General features: G+C 40.2%; 1 protein-coding gene across 1 annotated transcript in view; it reads right to left on the bottom strand.

The window, feature by feature from the left end:
- Positions 1-19,242, bottom strand: part of csmd3b (CUB and Sushi multiple domains 3b) — a 303,941-nt gene that overhangs the window by 233,010 nt on the left and 51,689 nt on the right.

Below are 19,242 nucleotides of genomic sequence, written 5' to 3'. Positions count from 1 at the left end.
ATTGATTCTAACAATGGTTACATGAAATGCAGGCAAACCGCAGCTGCTGTGCTGTAGACAAGAGGAGAGTTTAAAGTACAGAGTCAATGAAGGAAAATGATATGTGCGCCATAACGCATTCATGTGCATGTAGTTAGCATTAGTCTGTGTGTCTTGTAGCGCGTGCTGTGTTTTGACAGTCACTGACTAACAACACACGCACACAAAACACACAAAAAGCATTCATGCACATACACACACTATTTCTCCGTATCCCTCTGGGCCCACGGCACTACATGGTACGAAAGGTACAACTTTTATTTGCGATAAATTGGATAGAGTAGCGCCAACCTACTGACCCATTCCGATATCGACGGTTAACTATTCCTCATTTATTTTACAGGCAACAGCGCTAAACAAGTGCCAGTCTACTTCTAAAGCAAATGGATAGTTTACATCAATGTAGGAATACGCCATAAATCAGCAAGAGTGATAAGTAGGTCAGCTTGGGTCCGATACATCCTGATTTCTTTGATGCTGTCGTATGATTACATATTAATGAAATATACACTGGAGCTAGAGCCAGCACTTTTGAATCAAGCATTTTATCGGAGAGTCTTTTCACTCCATGGATCTGCAGTTTGTGGTGCTGCTCGGGAAACTTGTTATTTTCAATAGTCTCCCCCACGGCGAGGGCACAGGGTAGAGTCTGTTTCAGAGCAGCCCCCCAGGAGCTGGTGCTCACATTCAGCACAGGGTGCTTGAACCCAAACTCAGTTGCCACTGAGCTACCCCCTTCCACCTGACTTAATGGGCCAAATCAATAAGACCAGAGCATTCTCTTGAATTCTCCCTGCGGGCCTCTAAAAGATCAAAAGCTGCCTATTTCTTTCTTTTTGCGAATCAATTACTGACATGTCAAAATGCATGACAACAATAGGCCCGTGTCAGTCAGCCTTAACAATGCCTTTGGACATGACTCTGAAGGACATAACAACTTGTTTGTATTTGGAATTCACTGTGTCCACTCGAATGGAAAAAAAGACACAACGCACACACTATGCAGCATCAGAGGCAGTTATTGGATCCTTTAGGGAGGGACAGAATACATACAACTAGTTCTTAACAGGCTACTGTTGGCCCTTCATTGTGAGAGAGGAGAAGGACATGCCAGACTAACAACTACATCAACTGCAACCGGCGTTACTGCCTGTTGACTTCTTCCTTCTGCCTAAGATAAGATATGAGCCCAGATAAGATATGAGCCCAGCATTCAAAACATGTCTCAGTGCTGGTTAACTAAGCTATAATTAACTACATTGTTTTTAATATCTGAACACCTCAGTGTGCATTATGAGGCTGACACTGTACCAGGGCTTTGTTTACAATCATCATCCTTCTTCTTAAGTTAGTTTGCATTTAGTCTCTTGTATTCTCGCCCGCGATAAATCATCACAAAGCATGGATTACTGTTTCTATGATAATATTGCAGGACACACTGCATTGCGAAGAAAATGATCCATAAACTGTTGAAGGAACAATACTTTGTCTCCAAAGGTACAATATCAACAGAAAATAACCAGTAGCTTATGTGGCTATGTTACAACTCTACATTCTCATATTAAAGGGTTGTTCATGTGGAGTATGAGCAGTGTGTATAATTAGTTTGTATCCTTTGCACTTACTTTTAGGCTGCTTGTACTGATACATTAGAGGTAAAGCAAATTCTGCTGCTGTACTTATTCTAAATCTCTCCGGGTTACAGAGCCTGATAAATGCCTAAATTGTAGAATGTAAATGTAATTGATCTCCTTGGGATTCCCGGTTCACATCAGCATCATTATCTTCTCCCTTTGATCTTAATCATCCTTTTATATCAAACACACCACAGGTGTTAGGTGAACCTTGGAGTGTCCAGGAGTGAAGTCTGTCCAGAGAGTTTTATTGTGTTTCTTGATGCTCTATCGATACGGGCTGGAGAAACTCTTCACTTCTTCCGGCCCAGAGGAGACTCAGACTGCAGAGTCAGCTCACAGAGTGGAAACCATTGGAGCTGGTAGGATTTATCCTGCTCAGGGACAGCAGAGAAGAACATTGCTGTTATATAGGGCTTGATCCTGTGTCTTCTTGCTGTCAAATGATGTTGCAGATCACTATAATGTACCTTTGTGCATGTTGACTTTTCTTTTTTTATTTGACTTTGCTGGTAATAGAGAAAAATAAGCAATACAAAAGCTCTAAAATGGCTTTTGATGTGCAGCAGTATGCCTTTTGTGTATCATGTGTTTAATTGGAAATTGCTCTCACTGTATGTTTAAAGTCCTCGCACTCCGAAGCCTTAATTGATCTCCTCTGAGTGAAAAGCTCAAATCAGGATGATCATCTCTCTGCCTTTCATGTTCATGAGCCTTGTTATTTACCATGGCTGCCAGAGCCACAGGGACAGCAGGGTGATCCCACTGGATGCTTTTCCAACCAATTATTCAAGAGAGAACCCCAACCAAAGAACTGAGTGTGTGTGGAGATTGCATGTGTGTGTGTGTGTGTGTGTGTGTGTGTGTGTGTGTGTGTGTGTGTGTGTGTGTGACTGTGTGTGTTTGTCCAACCCTCATTTACCCAGAGAATTCCAGGACCATCACACAGATATAATGACCAATGGCAGCCCGGGCTGCAATTAAGGGCCGGTGTCTCGGCCCCTTCACAACCAATCAGAGCTTAGATGTTGAGGAACATGGAGGGACAGGCAGAGACATATGAGAGTGCACACATATGCACAAACACAGACAGCTAACTTAGACAGAGACAGTCATATATTCTCACAACATACATATCCATATTACTTTTTGCTTCATTCAATTTGCCTTAAAAGGAGACAAAGGGCTGAAAATACCACTGCCAGCTCTTCTTTAAGACGCTCCATAAAACAAGATTGTGCACAGCACAGCAAGAAAATAACTTATTGAACTGCCATTTTTGGCCCAGTTCAGAAAGGATAGATCCACATAGTTCACAATGTTACGATCAAAGGTAAGTGGGATTTAAGCTCCATGAAGCAGCGGTTCACAAGAAAAGAAAAGGAAGACTTATCAGAACCTCTATCTAATGTATCTGATGTTTTTAAATTAAACCCTTTGTGATGTATCAACTCCTGCATGTCCATGATAACACTCAAACAAGTTTTGAATATAATCCCTCTTTTCAATTATTGCTCCATGGTTTATGTCTGTTTTGGATATGGAGTCTTCATACAACATTGTCCACCATGAAGACATACTTTGATATGTTATCTCAAGTTAAGGACAGTTAGGATAATGCCTCGGAATGATTTAATCATCAAACTGATTTAATATAATGTTTTCATTTTAAAAAGTGTACTTTATAAGGAAGGCAAAATAGAGTTAATACACCTTTCTATACAGTAGCTTATAATGCTATTTTACCAATACCTTGTTTCAGATGGCTTGTATTGAAGAGGTAATCACATTTTTCTCTGGTTCTAAAGACAAGTTATTGGATTTTTTTATACTTGTATAGACGATAACATCGCATTTCTTTCTTTAATTAGCATGTGATCTTGCAAACCTCCATCTGTAGGAAAGACATGTATTGCTCAATGGCTGTTAATATTTCCCAGAGGCACATACACTGTATGACTGCTTGCTTTGTGGCTGCAATCAAGATGTTGTAACCCAGTCTGTTGACATGAAGCAGTGCTTCAAGCAGAGGCATTATGAGGACACGATTCAGGACTAAGCTCACACTAAAACCTTATTACCGGAGATTAACCCATTGTTCTGCCAGGAAAAAGACAGGACCTCAGACAATAGCCTGTTTCTGTCACATAATACAGTATAGAGGCTACGAATTAAGCATTATATAAGATGCAATGTTTACTTTTATCAGAGTGATAATGCTCCAAGTGAGGTGTTAACTGAGATTTAGATATGCACCTACAATGCACCTCCAGGTAGGACTCCTAAAATGTGACTTTGACAACCCAGGGGTAATACTGTGTTGTAATGGAGTAACATGGTAAAAAGCTAAATTGTTTAGACTGCTTTCAACAACAACAACAACAACAACAACAACAAATGCTTCCTATTATTTACGGGCTTGAGTTCTCTTGTGAATGTTACATGCAGGCAGTCATATTGTGATCAGGGTGAGGGACACAATATTTGTGCAAACAGTGTAATTAATTCACTGCAGCTCATCACATTAACAGGATCAGGTCAAATGTTTAAACACCTGATATCTGATACTTTTCTGTAATGTTAGTCACTACTTTACATTTAAAACTTTAACATGTATTAATACATATTTTGTTCCTTGTGATCCAATACTGCATTGGAAACAAGATTGTTACTTTCTTTTATGATCCACGTATATTATGAGGATTTTTTAACAATCATCCCTCTAGTGGTTGAAGTATGTTTTTGCAAGTGTACTCAACCTTGTCCTGGTGTCTGGAATCAGGCCATTAATTCACAGATATCTTGTTGATAGGATGTTTTTCATATAGTGACATGGAATAATCACATTTCTATGTCTGTGTCTTGTATTACTACCAGATACTTTTGTATTTTTGTATTCACTTTGACATATTCTGTATACCTTTTATAGATTTTCTAATGCTCAATATAGTTTAGGCCTAACCTTGTTGTGTGTGTGTGTGTGTGTGTGTGCGTGTGTGTGTGTTTGTGTGTGTGAGTGTGTGTGTGTGGAGATTGTTTGCAATTCTATTTCCCCAAGAATGCCACTATAAGATTGCTTTAGCACCAACAACCTCAACGATCTTTCATAAACCAAATTAAAACTTGCACTTAAGTGTAACATACAATTGTTGACTTGAAACAGGTGAACCCCACAATTTGCAGCACAAACAGGCAAATATGACTGAGTCCATCACCATTTTATCTGAACTCAACAGATTGGAGTGTGTCTTAGTATAAATGAAGTAACTTCATTAAATTGAATAGCTAGGACACAGGGTGGGGTTGAATAACGTGTGAAACAGGGAAAGAAGGACAGAGATGGAAAGCAGAATAAACAGAAAAGGACATATTTCCCCTCGTTCATCACAGCGCAGAGAATGAAAGGATGATTTAAAAGTCATCACTCAGAGGGGAAGAGGCGACAGTGTGGGAGGGTGAAAAAAAGAGATGGAGAAATATAAAAAGAGAAGAGGGGTGAGTAAACGCAAGGGAGATGGAACAGAGGTGGAGTAGAGAGAAAGAGAGAGAAAGTGAGAGGGAGACGGGGAAAATAGAGACTTCTAATTATGCTGACTACCAGACCGAAACTGACAGCCATTCTGCACGCACACATACACACACACGCACACACGCACAACACACACACACACACACACGCACACGCACAACACACACGCACGCGCACACACACACACAGACTTCCAGACAGGGTCACAGAAAGACAGGCACACACAAACACATATACACACACAGAGGTTCATACAGACCCACACACTCAGATGTACACACCAACACACGTGCGCTCGTACACGCCGATTCAGAGTGATATACACACAAACTCATGCATTATTTCACACACACACACACACACACACACACACAAACAAGAAAAGTCTGCTCTAAAACCCTGACCTCAAGAGCCTTTCGCCACTGGGTTCAGCGCACATCGCAGCGTCCACGATTTGCTCGACGCAGCGAAAAGCCGTTTGTGGCGGTGTACAAGCGATTGGAAGTAATAGGTTTCAGAGCGCAGTGGCTTTCTGTGAAATGACCTTTACTAGTTGACCAGTCCCATGAACCCACTGACCTCCCTGCAATTCACTACACCTTAACTTACACCTTATTCACTACATACGTGTCGATATACTGAAATAGCATTCATGCCTCTCATTTACATTTATTGTATGGTATTGATGAATGCAGTTTATTCAAGATGACTAAAGCCACTGCCCTCTATAAAGAAGACAGCTACACACTTTCCAGAGGTACATGTGGAGCCTATACAGGGCTGTGTGTTTAATACTAAAAGGACTTTGGGTGGAGTATCACAAGGCGTTTTACCCCAAAGACTTGAATAGAAATGCTAATTGGCAAGCAGTAAAAGATGTGCGGTTGGGCTGGGTGGCTCCCAGGTGTGAAAATATGCACTGATACTAATGAGGAATAGGGTTTAGTTGGAAAAGAGCGTGCATGCTCAGCAAAACCTTCCCTGGATAAAAGAAGCTTAAAGACAAAGAAGAAAATCTGCTTGTTGAATTGAGTCGATTTAATGAACCCTGGACTGCAATAGAGGTTTGATCTCTTTCCTCAAAGTAATATCTCATCTTAGATATTACATGGCGGCAAAAAAAAAAAAAAACACACATAATTCCACTTTTTACCTTACTGTAAAGTTTCCAAAAAATGTAGCCGTGGCTAGTTTTAGGACTTTAAATAGCAGATCATCTAAAGCGGACCGCTGCTCCTACTACAGATGTCCCTGGACCTTTCTGTGTGGTCTTTCCACAAACAGGCAAGGTGCACTTGAGGCTCTGAATTTCCGGCCGGTATGAATGTGAGTGACTGTTTTTTAGTTTTTGACCTTTTCAGGATACTGTAAAGCCTGCGATTGGGCAGCAATGAGACTTTCTCAATTTCTCTGGGTCCAAAAAGGCAGGTCCCAGATCAGCTTCAACTATACCTCCCTGCTGGTGCAGCAGCGGAGCTGCCGCAGAGGGCTGTGAAAATAAAAAACAGGGTAGTCTGGCACCTCGCAAGCATCAAGATGGAGGAGAAAATGTTATCCGCCAGTAAAACTTTCCAGAATTGTAAAATTCTTCCTCTGAGGATTGTAAAGTGTGCAGTGTCTTTGCATCTGACGAGCCCTCAGAATTGATTCCGGTTTGCAATTTATCTTCCCGATGTGCCACACTACGGCCCCTTGTGCCTTACGGCCTTGCACTGTATGTCCTCGGCCAGAAGGCCAACATATGATTACAGACGCCAGCCTCGAGCCTTTAAAGACAGTGAACATGATGGGAAATTATTTAAGCCAAACCAAAATACATATATAAATGAATAAAAGTCTGCCATCAGATCAAGTGACTTCACACATCCTGATCTGAGCTCGATGATTCTGAGTGGGGTGAAATGAATCACTATGCTTGTCATTTTCCGCAGGGAACCCGATGATCAATATAGTCATTTCCACATGGTGCAGACTTCTAAATGAGGAAACAGCGAAATTACACTATTCTTCATTTTAATGGGACCGGCGGTACCCCTCAAGGTTGCTGGGCGTCCCCTGCTCCTACTTGGGGGGCCAGCAATGTACACCCCACACATCCTGTAATATAAAATATGACTCTTATCCTCAGCAGTGAAGTGACGTTACACCAGTCCAACTCTGAGATAAATGATTTAAATTCTCTTCCATCTCTCTCCTTCTCCTTTAGTTCGTCTCTCTTTCAACTATCTGCCTCTCTCTCTCTGTCTCTGCCTCTCTCTGGGGGCCTCAGTGATACCAGATTTGCTTAAAGGGCTATTCCGTCTAATCTCACAGACTCTCATTCATGATTAAAAGATGGCTTTCCCAGAGGAGTACACTGACCAATCAACCATTGCAGACAGACAAACCTCCAATCCATATTCAGATCACGGCAGCACTCAAACTCTTGGGGCAAAATGAGGTGTGTGTGTGTGTATTTGCGCACAAGCATGTGTGTGCATGAACGCCGTTTTAGTCAATTGAAATGTGCTCTGCATGTCTCTCGAAAATGATAGTATCTGTTAATTTTCTTTAGGTGGTGGATGTGTGTGAGGGTGGGGGGTTGACAGAGTGACAGAAAGAAAGACAAACTAAAAGAAGAAAAAAAAAATTACTAAATCAAGAGTGGCGGGGGCAGACAGGGGGAGAATGAGAGGAGTAAGAGAGAGAGGAAAGGATAAAATGAATAGAGAGAGACAGAGCAAGAGAGGTAAGCATGTTTGAAACGTCCCATTGGTTCCTGCTGTCAGCAACGCTTGTCAGCCAAGAATTAGACTGCTCCACACTGCCTCTGACTGGCAGTCAGCCCGTGGTCTAGACTATACCCTGGAGTGGTTGAGGCTAAATAAGGGAAATGCCTAGAGAGAGACACAGGGAACACACCGGGCTGAAAATCAATTTATAACACTGTCAGTCAGAGGCGGAAGGGGACGATGGGATAGAGATAAAGGGAGAGAAAAGGAGGAAGAGAACCGGAGCAAAGCGGGGGGACGGAGTAGGAACAAACGTCAAAAAAGATTTGAGAAAAAGCGCAAACAAGAGGGACTGATCGAGAAACGACGAGAGCAGAGGGGCCTCCTTGTTGTGTTGAGGGAATCAGAGAGGAGAGGAGAGGAAGTGCTGAAGAGTAGAGACACGGAGGGAAAGATGCAGACCGACATACACATGCTACTCTGCAAACATTCAGTGAAGCCATTGCAGGTAGCAGAGCCTCTTCAGATAATACACCGTGAGAAATAATCAGCCTATGCTAATTAAAGGCCTCAAAAAGGCCGGCATCTAAACTAAAAGCCTCCAGAACCACGGCTACAAATCCTGGATACGCAACTGGAAACACTGGATTACTTTGTTAATTATGCGCAACTGTGTCATGTTTAAGCCACTGTTTATATTCTCAGAAAACATACTGTGCTGTGACTGCACCGAGTATTAATTGAAATATTAATAAACTAACCTGTAATCGGCGTTCATTCGAACAGTGCTGGTGTCAGTTTTCAATCACTGCACTATTGTTTAAGAATTGCCTGCTGGTGAACTGTAATTCTAATTATTATTCACCTACTTTATGCATATCTAATACAGGGGTATGTTTCCTTTTTATTACTAATTCAATTATACAAGACGGCCTCCAGTGACTTGAAATGTGAGGTATTAAAGAAGACATTTTAATTATCCCATCTTGTATCTAAACACAAAGGCACATATTTAGAATGTAATAAAAATGTCCAGAGAAGAACAGTTTTGGTGCTTTTCCAACTCTAACCACAGCTGGGATAAACATGGAATTAGAAACAGAATTTACCGTCAGACTCCACTGTTGTGAAACATAAAATATTTGTGTGGAAGGAAGTGTGGCTAAGCATGAAAAGCAGTTGCCTGTATGTAGCAACAGAGATTGCGTACAAAGTGTATACACTTAAACAAAAGGACAAAAGAGAAATAAAATAGAAATTACATTATTCTCTGCATTCATATATATATATATATATATATATATATATAATATGTATTTGATAGAGCTGTTAGAGCTCAGTTGTTAATCAGCATTTATTCAAGCAGGAAGATGTATGAAATTGAAGTATGTTTTAGCCAGCAACCTCAGCCTTTCCATTAGTCTCTTTGCTCTCAAACTCCAAGCCAGCGTGCTGCAGTGGGCGGGCTACTCTGAAGCAGCTATTAAAACTAAAGACCAAAACACAATGAGATTATTGTTCATGAAATAAAAAAGAACATTCAAGAATTCATGCTTAATATTTTAAGTTCAAAGGTAAATCAAGTCTTCTACAACAATTATATAATTGAAAATATTTTACTTGAGAAGATCAATATCTTCATTTGATTCAAGACTGGACATGTGAGCTTTCTGTAGAGCACAAATGTATTCAAATGAAAAATGGAAACCATCAGTATTCCATATTGTTGGTGAGTTACAAAGATGAACACAGATTTACTGACCTTGAAGCCATTTAACATTCTGAGGGGATTACTGTACAAGTCTGCTGGGAGGGTATGAAACCCCTTAAGGGGGAAACCCTAACCCTAACCCCTAACCCTAAAAGCACAATAATAAGCCATTATATTGCTGGGTGTCTCTAATTACAGTATGCTGGCTTTACCGGCGGCTGGTTAAACGCACAACCACAGCATTGCACAGAGCGAGGGGGGAGGGGGGGCGGGGTGTAAGCAGTGAGGATCAGGAAGTGATGGGAATAAGCAAACACTCACTTTCACTAGTAAATTACGAAGAAATAAAAAATCCTTCTAAGAAAGTGGGTCACCGAAAGCAGGCAAAGAATACTAATCAGAGGGTTTCTATTTTTTGGGAGGGGGTAAATACAAGCTTGTGTTTGTGTGTTGGAGAGGGACTGAGTAAGTGAGTGACTACTTGGCCTTGTCATTGTGAGAATGTACTGTTTTTACATATTGAGAGTTGATCCTTGTGTTTTGTGAAGGGCAACAGAAGCGAAGGGCAAGAAGAATTGTAAGAAGGGTGCCATTGCAGAGTGTATATTATTGATTTCATCAAACATCTAATGAGCCCTCTCCTATGCACATGCACCGATATAAAAGCACATACCGTAGGCGCATAAAACCCTCACTGATTGGCAGGTAGTAAACAGAATGAGACTGATGGAAATGGTTAGATGGATGACGTCTTAAGGGGTTACTATTGATTTGTGTCTGCCGGGTGTCATCATCTCCATACTGACTACGCACAGAAAGAATACAAACACGCGCGCGCACACCCACTCTTTCCCTTTCTTATATTTGCTTCGATTCTTCCCCATCCCTCCATCATCCTCCATACAGCAACAGCTGGTATTATACAAGCAGCCACTGCGGGATGAGCTCAATGGGAGAGCAATTACAGGATTCACTCACAGGATTCAGATTTAATTTCCCCTTGTCTCTAGATATAGCATAGCCGGAGAGGTGGAGCGGAGGTGGAAAACATTGCAGCAGGGCAAACAATATTTACTGATTTCCCTTTACAATTCTTGTTTTATTTCAACATTTGTTCCCTGCAATGTTGGCCGATGTTGCTGAGACGTCTGAGAGCAAACAGGCCACTAAGTTAGCCATTATCTACCTTTCCATTAAATGATTTTCCTGATATTAATGGCTACTTTTACATTAATGTGATAGAGAAACCTGCAATTTAATATATCAGGTTCTGGGATTTAGAACAGTTTGACTTAAGGTGCATAAAATAACACAAACTATTGTATCTTCACATTGTTATCTAGTATCAGCAGGCGTCATTGTTGACATTGTTTATTAGTGCCTTCGGAAATGCGTATGACTGTTAAAAAAATATGAATTTGACTGTTTTCTGATCAGCCGCCACTGGTTGAGGTTTGGCTAGATTTAGGCAACTCAAACTTCTTGGTTAAGGTTCGGCATTTTAACCATCACCCGGTGATGGTTAAAATAAAGTTACATTCAAGTTGACATTTGTTGTTGTTGTTCCTGGTTATAACTCTCTCGTATTGTCCATAACATGGTAAATATAATTAGGAATTGATGATAGAGGTTCATACAGTGCTTGGAGCTCTTTAAAAGTAAAAGTAAAATTGACAGTAAAGTGGGCCAGCTGTGAAATGGATGTCGTGGTAGAAGTTAAGCAGAAAAAGCACCAAGTGTTCCTTGTTCTTGTTACTGTGGAATATTAAAAAAATTAACTGTTTCCTATGTGTCCTAGAAAATCTGAATACTGAAGGAAACGGGATTTCCAAGTCTGTTAATCAATCTCTGTGAAAGTTGTACTTTATGTTGAAAACACTGATATCGATATATCAGGACGCGCTCAAACTAATGTATATTAAATGAAAAAATTATGTAAAAACGTATGCTCAGTCAAGCATAACACAGTTTTCCATACGCTGCATTCCTCTACTACAGATTCAGTAACGCAAAGTTAAAACATGCTACAAATAGGTTGGTATATTTGCTTTATTTATTTACAAACAAACGCCACTTGATCACATGCACCTAGTATACATTCTTATTCATGTTCATTTAATCACAAAAAATTAGGCTCAAAGGTAAATTCGGCTAACTGTCTGTTCTGCGTGCACGCTAGTAAATAAATCCAGTGTTCATCCATGGCTCTCTAAATGGGAACCAAGCCTCACAACATTATTTTCGTGCACGGGACATGGTAGAGGCCATGGATATAGGAAGAGGAAGGCAGTTACAGCGAGAGGGACGCTTAATCTGACTCCTTCAATGTTAGGACTGGCATTCCTACTTTGAACACACTGTTTCCCTCACACTCTCGTTCACACACACATACTTCTCTTTCTTAATATGATTTTGTGAGACAAGGTGTTAGGAGAAAGGAGACTCAGTTAGTAGTTGGATAACCATCAGTTACATAACCTAAGGCTGCTTTTAAAGCTCAATCAAGTCGGGATATTCTACCAGAGAGGTTTTAAAGATTAACATATATGTTAAGTTTTTAATTCAAATTCAAATCATTTCAATTTCCATCTATCTATCAGCTACACAGTCACTGAGGGAACAAACAGTTCAATATCGAGAAATGTCAACAACAGTGAATGTAACAAATCTATTAATATGACGTAGTCGTTTAAATGATCGCAGCTTGTCGTAATGCATGTTTACTGAATCATGAGCGTCAAACTCATTGTGTATGAGGTAGCTACTTCAGGCAACACCATTTGGATTCACCCAGTCAACTCTAAACGGCAAAAGTGCATCACAAATCACTGCAAAGACTTCACATGAATATTCAATGAACACTTCTTGTCAAACTGAGGGCCTCTGAGCACAGGAAAAAGGGGAAAAACAAAACCGTTGATATAAACTGAGTTGAGGATTCAGGAAGTTAAGTCTTGTTATGAAGAATCAAAAATCCAACCGAGTGATACGGGACCGACACTCCACAACATGGTTTTTGCTCTGAGCGACAGTTCATCTGCTCCATTGTTTGTTTGTTTTTTTCTAGTTACAACCTTTATTCGTCAAGGGAATATCCCCTTACCATCCACCAGCAGAGCCTTGGGCAAACATGTAATACTCCAGCTCCAGTTTCATGATCCATGGTGCGTGTGATGATGTTACTGTCATGGGACCTTCTCAATGGGTAATGGCCATAAAGAATTAGGGTTATAATACCTTTTCTAAATACTATTTAATCTATTCTTGGCAGCTCACTGGCAGAAACAAAACCAGAGACCATTTGATGTTTTGATGATAGAGTTGGAAAGCCCTGCATAACAGTCCAGAAATGTCCCGTAGGTGCTCAGTTGGATTGAGATCTGGTAGCTGCAAAGCCCATTGCACACGATATGCTCATTTATTGTTTTTTTCCCTTTCAATTGTCCATCTGTGGATAGATAGTCATCTAACAGATACTCCACAAGTATTCTAAACTACTTTTTGACCTCGCCCTTCAATCTCTCAGGTCAAAATGATTGGTCAGCTTCAACACAAAGGCTCCACTCGACTTATTGTGTTGAATTCAGTTAGACTTTGTGTGTGTGTGTGTGTGTGTGTGTGTGTGTGTGTAGTAACACAGCTCATCTCACAGATGGAGGAGGCCCTCTGAACCTGCCACACACACACACACACACACACACACGCACGCACAGATCTTTCAGTTGACATTTCTAGAGTTGCCAGATTAGCAGCAATCCAGCTCCTCTCTCTGCCAGAATGGATCAATGAAACACTTGGAAATTGAAACTTGGAAATCCTGACAAAGAGACTTAGATACACACAGTAATCAAATTATTGCAATTATTGTGGTCAGAAGAGTGTTCTCATTAAACTACATGCATATCATAATGTTCTGCTCATATTATTGTTTTGTTGCTACGTTGCATTCTGATGACTAGTGACATAAAGGGCAAGCGTCAACAGCTCAAGGCACATGAAACAGCCCTATGTATACTATAGAGATATGCTTGCTTTTTAACTTTTTTTTTACTACTGTTCATGAACTTAATATTCCACGACAGACACATTAGAATTTAGACGGTATAGAACTTCTGGATTTGCATGATTTAAACGATAAACATGGTCACACTTGAGAAGGTCCATCATAGTAAAAGTCTCCAGCTCAAGGCTGATCTTGTGTTTATTGTGCCCCAGTGATATGTGATAAGGCGAGCACAAAGTGCCCTACTTCTTTGTGATTTCTATGGCTGTTTCTCGTAGAACCCTAAAGCACTTTAGGTAGTGCCTGTTCCACTTGTAGTTTATTCTGAAAAGTACTTTTTGAGCTGAGAGAAATCTAGTGTCTGTCTTTGATGGTGTTGCTGCTCACCGACATGGGTCTTAAAGAACATTAAAACACATTACAATAAGCCACAAATGGCCCATATTGTAAGTTGAATTATGTAGAGAAGATGGAAATATGCTCACCAAGGAATAGTAATTGAGATGAGATCCTCTCAAGTAACATTTGGGCTCCCTTTGCAAATAAGTGCTGCCTAAAGTGCATTTAATAAAATATAAAGTCTGAAACAGCTATGGAAAAACTCTTCCCACCATCCTAAAACTTTTAGTCATACACTGAAATGATGAAACTCAGACTTCTGTCAAGAGACTTAATGCACCCTTCAACTCTCTCCGTTAAAGAGATCCAGCTGTACTTTAGGATCATATGCATCCTTCAAAGCAATATGAATCCTGCGCATTGTGCCATTTCAACAGTAAGATGAGACAGGGGATAGTACTTTAAAATAATCTTTAATGCATAAGTGGAAGTGGTGCAGCTGGTTGACTGGGATCTGAGTGGCACATGTGCCACCCCGCAAAATAGTGTGACCAACAGAAAAAGTGCCTTCATACTTACTTTAAGATGGGATTCAGCTGAGCGAGCATGTACACCACCACCCTTCATCAAATCCACGGGGCTCCTCACAAACTCCTCTAGCAGGTGACTCATAACTGCTATTAAACACATCTGCAGGGGGCAGTAAGACGCTTGCTCAGGGGATCAGCACACACGAGGGAGGGTGGAGGGGGGGTGTCACTCACAATTCCACCACATTTACCAACAAGTTTAAATCAGCACACTTCTAACCTTCAGGCTACCATTATCTGACATTTATAAGGTCAAAGTTTCCATTTACTTTGCACAATTTCAGTTATTTTGAACATTAAATTCATTGTCAAGACCCATCCGGCGACACTTTTAGGAGCTGGTCCACTGACAATGAATTGGAAACTGACTCCGTCGGCTCATACAATGTTGGTGTGAGATAACACATCCAAAGAAGATGAACAGTTTCTGACTGTAGGGCTTACAGCTGGGATTTCTACCACCATGCCGATGCATTCACGACCGTCCTGGGAGTTGTTTTATTATTTACTGTCTTGTGCCACGGTTTGCCACATCATCGCCACAGTCTGTGTCTCCGCTGTTTAGCTTGAGGAGAAACTCTGAGTCAGGTAAACTTAAGTGAAGCTACAAGAGACACAATATAACTGTCTTTGCAACTGTCTTTGCAAGCAACCCGTAGGATTGGTGATGATATGAGATTAGGACAGCAAAGGATACTTCTGCAATTTGCACTAACTGCAACAACAAAAACACACACGTCATGCCCAACCAACAAGATTGACAATCTGTTTTGACATTTGTCCATCCTACAGCGTTTGTCAAAAGACGTTTCAGATTGCTCTGTAAGGAGATGGGAAAACATTCATAACTATAATAGGTTATATGAAGCTGTCATGCCACTGATCCTGAAAAGGGAGTCAATGTCCTACTAAAGGACAGTTCAACACAGCACGTGGATATGGTAACCGGGACATGAAACTGAGTATTACAGCTCCACCTACAGTACTCTCTCTCACCCAGGAATAAAGAAAATAAAAAAGGCGCTTATTTAAATCTCATCTTCTTTCAGCAGTGGCATTTTGGGCAGACATTTCTATTATCTTTTTTATATTTGGGTCTATTTCTGAGAAATCTTTCTTGGCAACTGAAGAGCGTAATTAGGCCAGACTACGACTTCCCATGATCCATTTGTTTTTTCTCTCTCTCAGATTTTATATTGGGTGCTCTTGCTCAAACCTGGCAAGATCTGAAAGCCCTAAAAAACAAAATGACGGTCTCCAAATAATGTTGGCAGGTCTACCTGATTGTAAAGACACACACTTGACATATCAACACTTTCTAAGATTAACTCAAAAAACAAATAACATTCCAGTTTTTCTCAGTGAACCACCATTTTTTTCAAATCCTGTCATCCTCTTTCTCCCTTTAATCTTTGCTGTTACTGTTTATTTGATGTCAACTAATAAAGCAGGTAAGATATAAAAGTATAAATAACCAAAATAATGTAGCTGAAAACTGTCTTTGCTCATGAGTTTTGTGGCACAAATCCAGATATAGCAACCCACTTCACTGTACACCCGTACTGTACTTTTATGACCCTAAACTGGATGTGTCCATTTCTATAAATCTGTTTGCTGGCTAACAAGGTGACCACTGAACTCTGGTTTCAGACACTACAAGTAATTGGGAATCCAGTTTGACTCTATTGGCCTCTTTCGATTACTGTGTACATTCACGGGTACCGCAACCCATTGCTACTGTAATTGACCACGAACGGTCTAGACTGAGAATTGATTGGTTCCAGGCAATTATTAATTCTAAAAAATGAACCCCGAAGAAAGTTGTGTCAAAACTATGAATTATGTCAGACATATGTTAAATGATCCGAAAGCAGGGACACAAATGAACAATTATCTCGGATCAAATGTAGTAACCTCAGGGAGCTCGCTACAGTCTCGGAGTCTTTTGACATTATTGATAGCTTCAGGGGATATTTTTTTGTTTACCTTCCACCTTCAACTCCAGTGTACAGAAGCTTTCAGAGTTGAGTTCCAGATGCACGTCAGTGGGACTCTAGACCACTGAGGACTACAGAGAATAATACGAGCATCTCTAATTTCAAAATTGAGGCAGGATACTGCAAATGTCATTGTTAAGACACACAGAATAAAAACTTGAGCTTAAACAATTATTTGACTGGTTGATTTGTTGATCAACAGGCAATTGATCCCAAACTATCCAGGGAATTGATTATTTGTTTGTCGTTTTACAAGAACACGTCAAACATTTATTGTCTGCTTCATGAAACGAGGATGTGCCTCTTTTCTATGTCATATATGACAAAATATGAAATTGTTTTTGGTTATGGGAAATTGCGATGGGCAGTTTCCGCTTAATTTGACATTAGATCAATAATGACCGTGTATAACTGAATATTCAGTTGGGTGGCCAATGAAAGATAACAGGGACATAAACACGAGCAATAAGCCACTAATGTGGAGATTTCTGACGGTTGTATAGCCTCCCCATCATTTTAAGTGGAGAACCCAGAGCCAGGTCAGGACCAGGTCAGGACCTTGGACAGCGACAGAGAGAACAGCGGATGTTGTGCTTTAGTAAGTAAACATTTTCATTTCAAGGTTGTTGTTTTTATGTTGAGTTGTTTTACAGTGCATTCAAATTATTAAATTCCACTAATACAACTTTAACTACCAAGAAATACGTATCCGCAGTACCATTTTATTGTAAACTCAGTAAAGAAAAAACCCAAAGAAACCAAAAGAGGAATCTAGGCGGGCTAAGCAGATGCGCACCTATCAAGGTTTATTCAGAGCAGAGGTTTGAGTCTTTTTTTTAACTAAAGCAGAGGATCCTTCCAGAAAAAGAGAAAATACTAGTTGTGAAAGTTGAGGGGTGAAGAAAAAAATGTCCCCTTGGGGATTAATAAAGTATATATCTATCTATCTATAGTAAGATATAGGTGATTTAAAAAAGAACAAAAGAGTCTTCATAGCATATAACTTTATAGATGTGTAAGTATCACAGACCATCTTTTCACCCCATCAGCACTCCTCTTGACCATGGATTTGTTCTCCTCAGAGAATAATATGTGGTTAGCACACTGAATGTGTTGGACTTATCTTGCTGCAACGTTTGTAAAACACCCAATGAGGTGAACATTTGAACAAGATCCACAGATTCAAGTCCATGGTTCACACTGTCAAAGTAATTTATTTTTAAATAATTGCTGGGCACTGTACCCGTTTCTAAATGTGTGATTCCATTCATATCCTCCCTGTTTTCCATTCAAATAATTCACGTTTTGAGTTTCCTGTTTTATTTATATTTACTGCCTTTTTGTGCTGTCCAACCTGTTTTGAATGTCTGCCCCGCCTCGATTAGTTTAACCTGTCCCTAATTAGCCTTTCACTCACAAGACCCCCTGCTCACCTGGACTTCCACTATCAGTCATTCACCACATGCCTCCCTGCGGGACCGTCTACCTATTCAGGCTCTTTTACCTGCTGAGATTTCAATACATCACTTAAGTTATCCTGCTTAACACTCTGCATTTGGGTCCAATCCCTGTTTGAGTATTCCCTTCACCGTGACATCGATTTGTATGTGACATAAGTGATTATTGTAATATGTATCCTATTCAATCGACTAAATGTGCAATAGCTGGTGAAAGTTTCCTAGAAACGCATGCACTTCCCTCCCTGGTAAAGAATGTATGCAAAATGTAAAGGTTGGGACATTCTCACTCACTGCCCAGACTGAACCCTATTCCCTCGTTTTTTGCCAGAACCTTGAAAAACATTAATTTAATTCAGTAAATGATGACTAGAAGTATTCCTTGTCTAGCCAAAGAGACAGACACCACGTAAACATGGTTAAACTATTCAGACACACACTCATATTTACCATAAAAGTTTGATGAAAAGACATCGTTCTAAGCACACACAAATCTATCTGGTTCTGCCAGGAATTTAATTTGGACGGCCTTAATTAAACTGGCTTGCAAGATATTAATACATATTGTAGTACCTAATAGCACAGTGCTTTTCATTATGATTTACCGAATTGGAGTCTTCTATCTACAAAGTTTCAATTTAAGAAAATAAGTTGACAAAATGTTTGCTGGATTCTAAACTTTAACAATTTTCCAAATGAAATACATTCATCGGACATTGGGAGACACTGATATTAACTGAACCAAGAATTGGGTTTGCTCTTGTTATGCTGTCATATTAAAAGTTAAAGTTAACGCCTCACACACTCACACTCAGTCCTCTTCCTGAAGGCTTCGGGCCTTGCAGCATTAAGAGTACAAATATATACACCGACAAGACGTCAGTGTTTTCTCCCAAAATCGCTGCAGTTCTTGTTCTCAGTCAGAATGCACTCTGTATCCATAACAAATCATTGCTCGGGATTAAAGTTTAATAGAATTTGGGCCACCACTTGATGAAAACGTCATGTCGGTGCTTTCAAGCACAATTTAGCTTATTCAAAGTGATTTCTACCCATTTTTGATTGCGGTAAGAAAGTTTCAACAAAGTCCCATCCTCGGTCAAATGTTGACATGACATTTACCATTACTGTTCTCGAGCGTTATGGGAATGTGATCTTTTTGTATCAATCTGAATGAAAAATGTGATTGGGAGGAAGTATGTGAATATGAATTGTGCCTCTTTAAAAATATA

The sequence above is a fragment of the Cyclopterus lumpus genome, chromosome 11 (assembly GCF_009769545.1).
Source record: "Cyclopterus lumpus isolate fCycLum1 chromosome 11, fCycLum1.pri, whole genome shotgun sequence".
In the NCBI taxonomy this organism is placed as follows: Eukaryota; Metazoa; Chordata; class Actinopteri; order Perciformes; family Cyclopteridae; genus Cyclopterus; species Cyclopterus lumpus.
This window is presented reverse-complemented; position numbering and strand designations above follow the sequence as displayed.